The sequence below is a fragment of the Theropithecus gelada genome, chromosome 14 (genome assembly GCF_003255815.1).
Source record: "Theropithecus gelada isolate Dixy chromosome 14, Tgel_1.0, whole genome shotgun sequence".
In the NCBI taxonomy this organism is placed as follows: Eukaryota; Metazoa; Chordata; class Mammalia; order Primates; family Cercopithecidae; genus Theropithecus; species Theropithecus gelada.
The window spans coordinates 69,522,678-69,533,343 of NC_037682.1; positions in this window are offsets into that span (position 1 = coordinate 69,522,678).

A 10,666-nucleotide genomic window follows, 5' to 3' on the forward strand; every position below is an offset into this window, starting at 1 on the left:
GTCTCTTAAAGTCTCTGAGCAGCAGCTTCCTCCTCTTACAACGGGGATACGCTCACCTTTCTTGAAAGCGTGCTGTTTGGATTAGAGATAATATATGTAAAGCAGCACAATAATAAACACTCACACGGCTGTTGGCATTGCTGTGGGTTAGACACTGGGGTGGACCTGGTGTGCGCAGAGCATTTGTGGAAGCACAGGAAGTGAGCCCAAGGCAGTGTTGAATGCTGACAGAACCCATAACTAGGAGTCAGCATACCTCAGTGTGAGTTCTTGATTTCATGTCACCAGGCAAATCACTTTCATTTTCTCCGGGCTTGTCTTTCCCATCTGTACAGTGAGGGTATTGGTCTGGAGAAATAATTCTCTACCCTGGCTACATAGTACATGAGGAGACTGAAAATCACCTGGTGACCACTGAACAGGCCCCAGAAACAAAAACTCTTTACCTGAGAATTTAAAGGGAGCAAATATCACCTGGTGACCATGAAACAGGCCAAACTCCCTACCTGGGGAAAATTAGAAGTAATTAGACTTCCCTATTTTCTAAAGCAGGTATCTGGTTCCTCTGGTTTTTGGTAACAGATGTGCTCTGGATTACCTCCTAGCTGAACAGGGAGGAGTCTTTGCTGTCATCAACAAAACCTGTTGCACCTACATTAATGTGTCCAGAGAAGTGGAAACTAACGTCCAAGAAATTTTCAAACAAGCCAAATGACTACACACACTTTCCCAAAGTAACCAAAACTGGACCAAAACTTTTACTAATTGGTTTCCAAAACTCACTTGGCTTCTCCCATTCCTTGGACCTTTGTTCCTTGTCATTCTTCTTTTAATATTTGATCCCTGCTTTTTTTTAACATGCTCATTAAATTTATATCTTCCAGATTGCAAAGATTCCACCTACAGATGGCTATGCAATCCCAATACTGGCCAGTAACAGCAACTTCCGTTTGCATGGGGCCTCTTGATGGAATCTGGTTTTCCCTGTCCTGAACAAGTTTTTCATGACCCTTCATTCCCTTCATGACAGAGCAAGAAAGGAAAAAATGCAACCTATGCCTTCAATGCCCCCTTTCAGCAGGAAGTAGCCACACTCCACACCCCTCTTCACTGTGGTGTTTTCCCTTTCTTGAGACCCCAATTGTCAGGCCTCTGAGCCCAAGCTAAGCCATCATATCCCCTGTGACTGGCACATATACATCCTGATGGCCTGAAGCAACTGAAGAACTACAAAAGAAGTGAAAATAATCAGTTCCTGCCTTAACTGATGACATTCCACCACTGTGATTTGTTCCTGCCCCACCCTAACTGATCAATTGACCTTGTGACATTCCTTCTCCTGGGCAATGAATCTCAGGAGCTCCCCATCAAGCACCTTGTGACACCCGCCCCTGCCCAAAAGAGAACAACCCCCTTTAACTGTAATTTTCCACTACCCACCAAATCCTATAAAACTGCCCCACCCCTATGTCTCTCCCTTTGCTGACTCCTTTTTCGGATTCGCCCACATGCACCCAGGTGATTAAAAAGCTTTATTGCTCACACAAAGCCTGTTTGGTGGTCTCTTCACACGGATACCTGCAACATTTGGTGCTGAAGTCCCGGGACAGGGGGACTCCTTCAGGAGACTGGTCCCCTGTCCTCACCCATGAGGAGATCCACCTACAACCTTGGGTCCTCAAATCAGCCCAAGGAACATCTCACCAATTTCAAATCAGGTAAGTGGTCTCTTCACTCTCTTCTCCAGTCTCTCTCGCTACCCTTCAATCTCCCTGTCCTTCCAATTCCAGTTCTTTTTCCTCTCTAGTAGAGACAAAGGAGACACATTTTATCCATGAACTCAAAAACTCCAACGTCAGTCATGGATTTGGGAAGAAAGTCTTCCCTTGGTTTCTGATCACTGCAGGGACGCCTGCCTTGATCATTCACCCACATTCCATTGGTGTCTGATCACCGCGGGGATGCCTGCCTTGGTCATTTACCCACGTTTCCTTGGTGGCAAGTCAATCGTGGGGATGCCTGCTTTGGCTGCTCACCCACATTATACCTAGCCCAGCGCTGCTCACCCCTGCCCCCGACCCCGTGTCTCTACCTTTCTCTTTAAACTGACCTCCTTCACTATGGGCAACCTTCTGCCCTCCTTTCCCCCTTCTTCTCCCTTAGCCTGTGTTCTTAAAAACCTAAAACCCCTTCAACTAACACCTGACCTAAAACCTAAACATCTTAGTTTCTTCTGTAATACCACTTGGCCCCAATACAAACTTGACAATAGTTTCAAGTGGCCAAAGAATGGTATTTTCGATTTGTCTATCCTGTAAGACCTAGATAATTTTGGTTGAAAATTCGGCAAATTGTCTGAGGTGCCTGACATCTAGGCATTCTTTACACATTGGTCCCTCCCTAGTCTCTGCTCCCAACGCAACTCATCCCAAATCTTTCTTCTTTCTCCCCTGTCTGTTCCTTCAGGCTCCATCCCAAGCTCTGAGTCCTTTGAACCCTCCTTTTCTACAGACCCATCTCAACTTTCCCCCGCTCCCCAGGCTGCTCCTTGCCAGGCTGAGCCAGGTCCCAATTCTTCCTCAGCCTCTGCTCCCCAACCCTATCCTTCTATCACCTCCCCTCCTGACACCTCGTCCTGCTTATAGTTTCGTTCCATGACGAGCCCTCCCCCACCTGCCCAACAATTTCCTCTTACAGAGATGGCTGGAGCTGAAGGCATAGCCAAGGTTAATGCTCCTTTTTCTTTAGCTGACCTCTCCCAGATCAGTTAGCATTTAGGCTCTTTTTCATCAAATATAAAAACCCAGCCCAGTCCATGGCCCATTTGGCAACAACCGTTAGACACTTTATCACACCAGACTGAGAGAGGCCAGAAGGCCGTCTTATTCTCAATATGCATTTTATTACCCAATCCGCTCCTGACATTAGAAAAAGCTCCAAAAATTAGATTCTGGCCCTCAAACCCCACAACAGGACCTAATTAACCTTGCCTTCAAGGTGTACAATAATAGAGAAGAGGCAGCCAAGTGGCAATGTATTTCTGAGTTGCAATTGCTTGCCTCCACTATGAGAGAATCCCCAGCCACATCTCCAGCACACAAGAACTTCAAAATGCCCAAACCGCAGCAGCCAGGCATTCCTCCAGGACCACCTCCCCCAGGATCTTGCTTCAAGTGCCAGAAATCTGGCCACTGGGCCAAGGAATGCCCACAGCCCGGGATTCCTCCTAAGCCATGTCCCATCTGTGCAGGACCCCACTAGAAATCAGACTGTCCAACTTGCCCGGCAGCCACTCCTAGAACCCCTGGAACTTTGGCCCAAGGCTCTCTGACTAACTCCTTCCCAGATCTTCTTGGCTTAGCAGCTGAAGACTGATGTGGCCCAATCGCCTCGGAAGCCTCCTGGACCATCACAGACACTTCAGGTAACTCTTACAGTGGAGAGTAAGTCTATCCCTTTCTTAATTGATACGGAGGCTACCCACTCCACATTACCTTCTTTTCAAGGGCCTGTTTCCCTTGCCTCCATAACTGTTGTGGGTATTGACGGCCAGGCTTCTAAACCTCTTAAAACTCCCCCACTCTGGTGCCAACTTGGACAACATTCTTTTATGCACTCTTTTTTAGTTATCCCCACCTACCCAGTTCCCTTATTAGGCCGAGTCATTTTAACCAAATTATCTACTTCCCTGACTATTCCTGGGCTACAGCCACATCTTACTGCTGTACTTTTACCCAACTCAAGGCCTCTTTTACATCCTCCCCTTGTATCTCCCTACCTTAATCCACAATTATAGGATACCTCTACTCCCTCCTTGGTGACTGATCATGCACCCCTTATCATCCCATTAAAACCTAATCACCCTTACCCTACTCAACACCAATATCCCATCCCACAGCAGTTTTAAAAGAGTTAAAGCCTGTTATCACTCGCCTGTTACAACATGGCCTCTTAAAGCCTACAAATTCTCCTTACAACTCCCCTATCTTATGTGTCCAAAAACCAGACAAGTCTTACAGGTTGGTTCATGATCTTTGCCTTATTAATCAAGTCATCTTTCCCATCCATCCTATAGTGCCAAACCCATATACTCTCCTATCCTCAATACCTCCCTCCACAACCCATTTTTCTGTTTTGGATCTCCAAGATGGTTTCTTTACTCTTCCTTTACACCCTTCATCCCAGTCTCTCTTCATTTTCACTTGGACTGACCCTGACACTCATCAGTCTCAGCAACTTACCTGGGCTGTACTGCCACAAGGCTTCAGGGACAGCCCTTATTACTTCAGCCAAGCTCTTTCTCATGATTAACTTTCTTTCCACCCCTGTGCTTCTCACCTTATTCAATATATTCATGACCTTCTACTTTGTAGCCCCTCCTTTGAATCTTCTCAATAAGACACCCTTCTGCTCCTTCAACATTTATTCTCCAAGAGATATCGGGTATCCCCCTCCAAAGCTCAAATTTCTTCTCCACCCGTTACCTACCTCAGCATAATTTTCATGAAAACACACATGTTCTCTCTGCCGGTTGTGTCCGGCTGATCTCTCAAACCCAAACCCAAACCCATTCTACAAAGCAACAACTCCTTTCCTTTCTGGGCATGGTTGGATACTTTCATCTTTGGATACCTGGTTTTGCCATCCTAACAAAACCATTATATGAACTCACAAACGGAAACCTAGCTGACCCCATAGATCCTAAATCCTTTCCCCACTCCTCTTTCCATTCCTGGAAAACAGCTGTAGAGACTGCTCCCACACTAGCTCTCCCTGACTCATCCCAACCTTTTTCATTACACACAGCTGAAGTGCAGGACTATACAGTCAGAATTCTTATACAAGAACCAGGACTGTGCCCTGTAGCCTTTTTGTCCAAACAACTTGACTTTACTGTTTTAGGCTGGCCCTTATGTCTGCATGCGGTGGCTGCCATCACTCTAATACTTTCAGAGGCCCTTAAAATAAAAAGCTATGTTCCACTTACTCTCTATAGTTCCCATAACTTTCAAAATCTATTTTCCTCCTCATGTTTGACGCATATACTTTCTGCCCCCCTGGCTCCTTCAGCTGTACTCACTATTTGTTGAATCTTCCACAATTACCATTGTTCCTGGGCCAGACTTCAATTCGGCCTCTCATCTTATTCCTGCTACTACATCTGAACCCCATGACTGTATCTCTCCAATCCACATGGCATTCTCCCCATTTTCCCATATTTCCCTCTTTCCTGTTCCCCACCCAGACCACACTTGGTTGATTGATGGTAGTTCTTCCAGGCCAAATCACTAATCACCGGCAAAGGCAGGCTATGCTATAGTGTCTCCCACATCTATCATTGAGTCTATAGCCCTGCGCCCTTCCACTACCTCTCAACAAGCTGAACTCATTGCCTTAACTTGAGCCATCATTCTTGCAAAGGGACTGCGTGTCAATATCTATACAGATTCTAAGTATGCCCTCCACATCCTTTGACACCATGCTGTTATATGGGCAGAAAGACGTTTCCTCACTACCCAAGGTCCTCCATCATTAATGCCTCCTTAATAAATAAACTCTTCTTAAAGCTGTTCTACTTCCAAGGAAGCTGGGGTCATTCACTATAAGGGGCATCAAAGGGCATCAGATCCCATCGCTCAGGGCAACGCTTATGCTGATAAGGTAGCTAAAGAAGCAGCTAGCATTCCAACTTCTGTCCCTCATGGCCAGTTTTTCTCCTTCTCATCTTTTCACTTTACATTTCCAGTTTTGCCTTACGCAAGGTCTCTTCTTCCTCTGTGGCTCCTCCGCCTACATGTGTGTACCTGTTAATTGAACAGGCACATGTACACTAGTTTTCCTTACCCTCAAAAATCAATTTGCAAATAGCATTGAACAGCTTCCTGTTCCCCTCATGACACCAACACTTCACTACTATTTTGTTTTGTTCTTATTATTAATATAAGAAGACAGGAATAGGCCTTGACTTACTGCTCAAAAAAGACTCTGTATATTTTTAAATGAAGAGTGTTGTTTTTACCTAAATCAGTCTGGCCTGGATATGACAACATTAAAAAAAAAAAAAAAAAAAAACCCTCAAGGATAGAGCCCAAAAACTCGCCAACCAAGCAAATAATTACACTAAACCCCCTTGGGCACTCTCTAATTGGATGCCCTGCGTCCTCCCAATTCTTAGTCCTTTAATACCTGCTTTTCTCCTTCTCTTATTTGGACTTGGGTCTTCCATTTAGTTTCTCAATTCATACAAAACCGCATCCAGGCCATCACCAATCATTCTATATGACAAATGCTCCTTCTAACAACCCCACAATATCACCCCTTAACCCAAAATCTTTCTTCAGTTTAATCTTTCCCACTCTAGGTTCCCATGTTGCCCCTAATCCCACTCAAAGCAGCCCTAAGAAACATCACCATTATCTCTCCATATCACCCCCCAAAATTTTTGCCACCCCAACACTTCACCACTATTTTGTTTTGGTTTTCTTATTAAAATAAGAAGACAGGAATGTCAGGCCTCTGAGCCCAAGCTAAGCCATCATATCCCCTGTGACTGGCACATATACATCCAGATGGCCTGAAGCAACTGAAGAACCACAAAAGAAGTGAAAGTAGCCAATTCCTGCCTTAACTGATGATATTCCACCACTATGATTTGTTCCTGCCTCACCCTAACTGATCTTGTGACACTCCTCCTCCTGGGCAATGAATCTCAGGAGCTCCTCACTGAGCACCTTGTGACCCCTGCCCCTGCCCACAAGAGAACAACCCCCTTTAATTGTAATTTTTCACTACCTACCCAAATCCTATGAAACTGCCCCACCCCTATCTCTCTCCCTTTGCTGACTCCTTTTTCGGATTCAGTTCACCTGCAGTCAGGTGATTAAAAAGCTTTATTACTCACACAAAGCCTGTGTGGTGGTCTCTTCACAGAGATGGATGTAACACCAGTAGGCAGTGGGTAGACATGAGCATGGGGGAATTAAAGGGTCAAAGATTTGATCAAAATATTGGTTGGGGGAAAATGAGGAGAGTGAAAATCACCTGGTGACCACTGAACAGGCCCCAGAGACAAAAACTCCTAATCTGAGGAATTTAGAAGGAAGAAAGACCAGCTGGTGACCATCAAACAGGTCAAACAGAGGCAAAACTCCTTATCTCGGGGAAAATTAGAAGTAATTAGACTTCCATGCAGGGTGTGGTGGCTCATGCCTGTAAACTCAGCACTTTGGGAGGCTGAGGCAGGCAGATCACCTGAGGTGAGAAGTTTGAGACCAACCTGGCCAACATGGTGAAACCCCGCCTCTAATAAAAAATACCAAAAAAAAATTAGCCAGGCTTGGTGGCAGGTGCCTGTAGTCCCAGCTATTTGGGAGACTGAGGCACAAGAATTGCTTGAACCCAAGCGGCAGAGGTTGCAGTGAGCCAAGACCTCGCCAAAAGGACTTTCCTATTATCTAAAGCAGGCTTCTGGTTTCAGATTTCTTTTCCCGAAAAAAACCTATAAGTGACTAAAATTTCTATACACCTCTGGAATGCCGAAACTCATTTGACAACCATAAATACCTCTAAGGAAAAACCCATGGAGGGTGGCACTCTCAGTCCTCTCACTGAGGCACCCCGCTGCACCCTTTTGCAACATTCTTCCTTTCTAATAAACTTTCCTTTTTCAAACCTACACTGTTGCCGGTAAATTCTCTTACCAACCCACAAGTCGACCACTGCCAGTGTTGGGGCTCTGAAACCTTGCCTGGCAGTAGAATCATCCAGAGATCTTTAAGAAATCCCAATGGGCTGGGCGCAGTGGCTCACACCTGTAATCCCAGCACTCTGGGAGGCCAAGGCAGGTGGATCGCAGAAGGCAGAAGTTCACAGCCTGGGCAACACGGCAAAACCCCATTTCTACAAAAAATACAAAACTCAACTGGGTATGGTGGTGCATAGCTGTAGTCCCAGCTACTGGGGAGGCTGAGGTGGGAGGATGGCTTGAGCCAGGAAGTCGAGGCTGCAATGACCCATGATCTTGCCACTGCACTCCAGCCGGGGGTGACAGAAGGAGACTGTCTCCTAATGCCTATGCTGCACCCCAGACCAGAGCCTCGGGCTGGGACCCTAGGCAGCAGACTTTTTCAGCTCCCCAAGTGATTCCAAAGTGCATCCAAGATGGAGAGGCATTGGACTAGATAATCTCTAAGGTTTCCTACCATTGTGGCATTAGGAAGCTAGAGAAAAACAACAATGAATGATTATTATATAATGGTTACTACACATTGAGTGGTGTCAAGCACTTCACCTAGAGCTCTATGTGTGCTACTTAATATTCACAGTTAACTTAAGGGGTAGGAATTATACAAATGAAGAAATAAGTTTGAAATTATTTTCATTTCCCCAACATCATGTAACTAAGTGTCAGAGCTAGAATTTTTACACAGTTCTCTCTGATGCCCCAAATGGAAACTTGAAATTATTGCATTCTACTATTTTGCATAACTCTCACAAGGCATTGGAAATGGTTTTTTAAAATCTTGCTTACTTGGATGGAGGCAAATGCCTAATGCTTGTGAATGGGTAAAATATTTCTGTGACTTAGGGGCTTTCACTCTATTTCCAGATAAATATTTCTTGTTAAAATGCCTCCATTTCCAAATATGGGCTGTAACCCTCTTTTTTTGAGACAGAGTCTAGCTCTGTCACCCAGGCTAGAGTGCAATGGCATGATCTCAGCTCACTACAACCACAGCCTCCAAAGTAGCTAAGACTACAGACACACACCACCACACCTGGCCAGTTTTTATATTTTTGTAGAGATGGGGTTTTGTCATGTTGCCCAGGCTAGTCTTGAACTCCTGAACTTAAGCAATCCTCCTGCCTTGGCCTCCCAAAGTGTTATTTTTTATTCAGTATCTTCATACTGAAAAAGTCAACTGTGGGGCATGAATGGCCACCAAACAAATGAGTATAAGATGCTGCCATCTTGTGGCATTTTGGGCCAGGCCAAGTGTGTAAGTAAGCATTAGCGAGGACAGCCCAGCACACGAAACTCTAGCCACACCTGCTGTTTTGCCATCTTTCCAGTGCCTTCCTACCAGTAACATCATTTTCTTTCTTCAAATTTAATACTAAGAAGGAATCAATGACAGCAACACAAGAAAATAAATAAGAACTGAGGATCAAATAATAAAATCCTCTAAGGATCAAATAATAAGACCTTCTCCTTTTTTTTTTGAAATGGAGTCTCGCTCTGTCACGCAGGCTGGAGTGCAGTGGTGCTATCTCAACTCACTGCAACCTCCACCTCCCAGATTCAAGCGATTCTCCTTCCTCAGCCTCCTGAGTAGCTGGGATTACAAGCGCAAGTCACCATGCCCAGCTAATTTTTGTATTTTTAGTAGAGACGGGGTTTCACCATGTTGACCAGGCTGGTCTCGAACTCCTGACCTTGTGATCTGCCTGCCTCGGCCTCCCAAAGTACTGGGATTACAGGCATGAGCCACTGCGCCCAGTCCTCCTTCTAATAACTTGTCTGTATAACCTTTGTCAGGTTAATTTTTCTGGGTCTGAAATTTTCTTATCTATAAAATGGGGACAGTAACACTCATCTCATTAGTATTTTAAGTTCAAATTAGAACACGTGTGTAAAATCCTGGCAAATTGTAGGCATTTGACAAATGTGGCCAAACGTTCCTCCACTTAAGCATTCGTGCTGTTGTGGGTATTGCAATACAAAACCCTCCCTCTGAGTTCCCCCCACCGCCCCCAGCGGTTTCCCCATTACTCATAGCCATTCCAAGATCCTATCAGAGTCTGTATCCTCCAACTCTGCTTATCTCTTACCCCTGGCCCTTTCACCCGCCCGACCCTGGGTGACCTGATACACAGCTCTCTCTCTGGCCTCAGTTTCCAACACCATGCCTCTCCTTCACCCTGCTCTGCCCACTGGCCTCCTCCCTTTTGCTGTTCCCCTGCCTGAAAGGCTCCCCTAGATACTCTCACAAAGTAGCACTAACACACAAATCCATCCCCAGTCCCTTTCTATCCCCTTTGACCTGTGTAGTTTTAATTTCCAGCACCTCCACCACTCATCTCATATTATATGTTTATTATTTTCTGGCTCCCTGCCCCAACTTAAGCACCTGAAGACAGAGACTTCATCTGTCCCTAGTGCCTTGCACAGTGCCTGGCACAGACTAGGCACTCAATTCATATTCGTTGAGAGAATGAACAAAAACCCCAGGTAAGGGAATCTAGATGGGTGGCCAAGGCCATTTCCGGAGCACTAGTTCTCACAGTTTCAAGAGTCACTGGGAGCTTATTCCAGGACCCCATCCACAGATATCTGAGTAAGGATCTGTAAGTAGGCATTTTAAATGACATCCATGTGAGTCTGAGGCAGTGGTGTGTGGCTCCTTTTGAAAAACACGCTGTGGGGGAACAGATAAGCCTAAGAATGAGTTTACTAGAACAGGGATGCCTTTAGGGCAGTTTCTCAATTTTGGCACTAATAGCATTTGGGACCAAATCAATTCTTTGTCCTGGGTGCTGTCCTGTGCACTGCAGGATGTTTCACAGGATCCCTGGCCTCTGCCTGCTGGATGCCAGTAGCAATCCCTGCTCCCACCTGCTGTGACAATCAAAACTGTCTCCAGACAATGCCAAATGCCCCAGGGGG